This window comes from Primulina huaijiensis, chromosome 16 (genome assembly GCF_012295235.1).
Source record: "Primulina huaijiensis isolate GDHJ02 chromosome 16, ASM1229523v2, whole genome shotgun sequence".
NCBI lineage: Eukaryota > Viridiplantae > Streptophyta > Magnoliopsida > Lamiales > Gesneriaceae > Primulina > Primulina huaijiensis.
This window is the reverse complement of record NC_133321.1, coordinates 4,929,926-4,935,129: the sequence shown is the minus strand read 5'-3', so window position 1 is coordinate 4,935,129 and position 5,204 is coordinate 4,929,926.

The following is a 5,204-nucleotide window of genomic DNA, read 5'->3' as shown; positions in this document are numbered from 1 at the left end:
AAGCGAGAGATTGTCGGAATTGTTTTGTGGACTCACATAATTTAATTAATTGTACGTAGACAAACTATCTAATAAAGGATACAATAATATGATCTAATTAATTATGAGTTTCCAAAGTATTAAATGAATTGGTATAATCCACCTTATGTGTAGAAACTCAATTGAATTAAGTCTTATTTGATGGGTTGAAGACTACTAAGATTATATAAGGTTACGGTTTCCGAGACACGGATAATAACACAGAATATATACGGTATATATATTCTAGATTTATCTCTTTCTCTCATCTAAGACAAGAATAAGGTGGTTGTTTCTCTATTGCCTTGAAAGATCCATATGTACAACGTTAGATCAATCAAATGATTCTGGTACGTGTTTATTGTTATTTATATTTTCTGATAATTCGACATGAATTTCTAGCTTTTTCTCATACATGGATTAAATAACATGATTTATAAATTTATTTTTATTAAATATCCAACGCGAGACACGCATATTAATTAAATTAATATAAAGTAATTGTTAACCACACAGGTTTGTCGGGTAATAACAAGAAAAATAATCAAATTGGTCTTAAACTTTGCCTTATCTTTTGGTCATATAAATCTCAAAACTTGGTCTCACTGTAATAAGTTGGGTAATTCTAAAATTCTATTATTTTTTTTATTGGACTCTGACATGACAGCACACTTATCGAACAATATATGTTGTCATATCAATAATATATCAATAAATATTATGGTAAATAAAGAACCAAATATGCAAAAGAAGGTAACTTAATTGCACTAAAACCCGAAAAATTATCCTCCGTTTTAAGGAGTTGAAAGGCCTATAATAACACAACTAAAACCTAATATTGTAGCAGCTTGCACCATCCAAATTATGGTCGTAACATGACATAATTAGGAGAGAGTAAATCTGATATGAGACGGTCTCACGAATTTTTATCTGTCACAATAAAAAGTAATATACTTAGCATAAAAGTAATATTTTTTCATGGATGACCCAAATAAGAGATTCGACCCACGAAATTGATCAGTAAGATCGTCTCATAAGAGTTTTGTGATTAAGGTAGTAAGGTTTCTTTTATTTTAAACCTTCAATTTCAATATGTATACATTAATACGAAAATTGAAGACATTAGACAAAACTTGTGCTCCCAAAATCATACAGGGATTATGCACATTTTTGGGTTTGATGGTAAGATAGTGGTAGGATGCAATAATTGTTTCTGTTGGGAAAGATCGAGATACGTGAAGCTTGGGCTCCTGTTCGGTGTACAATAGTATTGTAGACGCGAACGTTTGTCTTTTTACCAAAAGATGTAGTTGTTGTTAATGTTACAATTCAAATTTTTTAAACTATGAAGCAGCCAAAATCATGTGTTCGATTATCATGGATTGAAAAAAATGTAGTTATTGAGATGAGTTTTTTGGGGTGTAATAATTATACATGTAGAGAGAGCAATAGAGACTAGCGAAGCTTGAGCAGTTTTACGGTTCAAAATATTTGAGTTTCACGACTATTATCTAATATAATTTTTTTTGTAAAACGACAAAATCTCGGTCTTATACAAATATTTTCATAGGTTCTTTATGTTTCATAAACAGTAACACGATGGATGAATCGTTGTTCCGATCTCTTCTCTAGCTAAGAGAGTTGATTGTAAAGAATTGATATTGATTAGTTGGCCACGAGAAGGTAGTATTTGAGAGCAGACATGGAAAAAAATCTCTGATCTAACGAGAAAAACCAATATGGCATAATCTGGTTTAAACAGGTTACTATTTTTTTTTTCTAATTTTGGTTTGGAACTGTATCATATTTTGATTTTAGTCACTTACAACATGATATGTCACTACATATGTGACTTCTACATTAGGGTTAGGTAAAATTTAAATCAGCGTCACGTCGAAAAAAAATTCACGGAAAAACCTAACGACCTAAAAATAAAATTTGACAACATATATGATCAAAACCATATTATATATATATATATATTCGCTNAAAATGTTGAATTTTATTTAATTTTATATATGCTTTAAATGTTTTATTACCGAACAGACTGATTAATGCAATGAGCAGTTGTGGTCGTGGGGTGCAATCAGTTGGACCACCCAAACATATCCTCGACTCACCATCTCATAAGTAACCACATGTCAAATAAAATTTCTTACTCATAAAAAAAATTTATCTTTATCGTTTTGATATATCCGTTTGTAGTGCAAATAGTGAACTATCCCAAATCTTTAAACTCGTCTGTAAGACTTCTCGTCGATAAAATAATCTACACAAAAACACTTGTGATACAGTCTTATTTTTCAATTTTGTGAGATTGGTCTCTAACTAAATCTAATTAATGAAAATATCACTTTTTATTTCAAAAAAATTATTTTCATTATTATTATGGATCAAATCAATCATTCTCACCGATAAAAATCCGTGAGATTCTCTCAATGATATATAGTCTGCCAAAGGTTTGTAGACAAACTCGGAGATTCGGAACTGTTGTATCGAAACCAAATCGATTTCATGATTAATCTACGATAGAACTAAAAAAAAAATCAGATTAAATCTTTTTCATGTCTTTTATTGTGTCATGGATGAACAGAAAAAATGGTAATAGTCCAAAGGTAATCTCAAGTTGGAGTCGCTTTCTTTTGTCTAGGACTAGACAATTTAAAAACTCCGGAGTGGATAATATTTTAGCCAAAAAAAAAAAGTGCCTTGTTTTCTAATGTGATTTGGACCTAACCAAGTCTAAAAGATAAAAAAAGGAGAGTGATTATCTTTGGAGAGTCACCATCAAATATTAAATTAAAGGGCAATTTGTGGGTGTGGTTCTTCTNTTTATAAATTTTTAAATAAATTAATTCTCGAAATTTTATTTATTTATTCAATCATTTTATAAAGAATATATTACTAATTAATATATGATGAGAGCATTTTAATCATCATAATATAATTAACAAAAATAATCAAGCATGTTAAAATCATTGTCAAACATCATATAATTTATCATAATGTGTTATTTATCCTTACTTGTTATTTTATAATTATTCTTATTATATATCATTTATTTATCCTATAACAAGAACCAAACGATGCAGAACAGTATTACAAATAGGAATCTAAAATTTTGTTTATGATTTTAGTTGGAATAAATATAAATTGAATATTTCGACAACAGAAGAAAAAAGAGAGAGAGAGCTTCCAAATTGATGCAAAGGAACAAATTAGGGAGGATTGGATAGTGATGGAGCAAGGGCACAGCTAGGGTTTGTAGATGTCTGTCTCTATGTGACTTGTCTCACCATCTCGACCATAACTTGGAGATATAAATCAAAAACGCTTTTAGAATGAGTGATGTTTGATCAATGCAATTAATTACTTCTCATCACTCATGCAGCCCAATATTTGACATAACATGATCCACCTTTTTAAATTATTTTCGGAAAATAACTAATCAATAAATTATTATTTTTTTTAACAAAAATATCCAAACACGATATTTACCTAATATTTACTAGTTAATTATGAAAGGTTGGGGGCACTTTAATTTGGAGAAAATTTGTGACAATTTGAAATTGATTGTCACGTCACGAGTTCGAGACGAGTGGACACTGACATTGTTTAACAACCATATTGACGTTGTTATAACCTAAAAAATTTCAAAACATAAAAAACATTTACGGAAGCGTTTTACAACTCGAATAAAAATAAAAATAACATAATTAAAATAGATTTCTTGATTATTTTTATTCACATCCCCAAAACTGGTCATATTCTTCTTCATTTATTTTCTTTTCAGATTTATTTAGGGAGAGAGAGTAAAGAGTGAGTGATATAATCCTCACTAAGTAAGTAAATGTCGTTCAAACACATACATAAAAATACACATGATCTTCGAAAAGTTAACATAGTTCATATAACATATATCATGAGCATAAACGTAAACATAAAAATTTGGTCTAGACACTGAGATTCTTTTACTTTCAATAGTTTACTAATATAAGTATCTGGTTTTTACTCATATAGTGGGGCGATGCCATATAACGGTTATAATCCCACTGTGTAAGCGCCATAAACTTATCGTATGTTGGGACTCCTACCCATATACAATTGAATCCTCATATTGTCAAAACATATGGTATCATATCACAAGAAAGGGAAGAGAAATAATAATGTTCGATCGAAACTTTCGAAAATTGAAACCATTCATATACAAATTATTTTAAAACATAAGTCTACTTACTTCAAACTTGATTAAAAACGTGAAGATGGATGGCTTGGTTCGAAATCTTTGAAAAATCATTGTAGGTATTCATACGACATCTGGAAGAACTTCGATACTTGTTAGAACTTTGGCTAAAAAATTTGACAGCACTTGGGGAGAGAATTTCGAAAATAAAGAGTGATGGGCTGGTGTAAATTTCGAATGAAATAGTTATGGTATTTATAGGTGGTGAGGTGTAAATCTTACCATAATATTCGGTTGATATTTCTTCTATAATTTCGAGATGTTACATACATATATATTACCTTGACAATTTCGAAAACTTGTTCCCCAAGTATATACAATATTCGAAATTATGTATTGGCTTCGGTGGTTGAACATGGACTATTTTCTTATACAGATTTATGACGTACCTAGATTGTATTGAATTTACTAACTTTCTTGTTGGGCAAACGCTGTCTTTCATGCAATATTTTCTTCCAAATTCGCATGACATCTTAGAATAAATTTCAAAATTATTGATTATTATGTACTTAATTTTCGAATTTAATGCATTTACTGGCTTGAAAATTTCGATATCATGCATTATTTAATATTTTTGAATTTATTATTATTTACAATAATACTGAAATTTCGAAAATACAATCATATACATGTATATAATTAAATAAATAATTACATGTCCAAAAATCGTGGTTCTCATATCCCTTTCCTCGTTATTGGAAGTTTATTCCTCGAAACTTGAGTTATCTTGATCTTTGAAAAGGTATATATATTTCCTGCGCATTTTCTCTTCCAGCTCCCAAGTAGCTTATCGTTCTGTGTGGTTGGACCATTGCACCTTGACGTAGGGAATGGTATGTCGTCTCAATATTTGGTCCTTGGTGTCCACAATCCCAATAGAGACCTCTTCAAATTTTAGCTCTTCTCTCAGGTTACCTTCGATCATGAGCGGTTCAATTTTCAG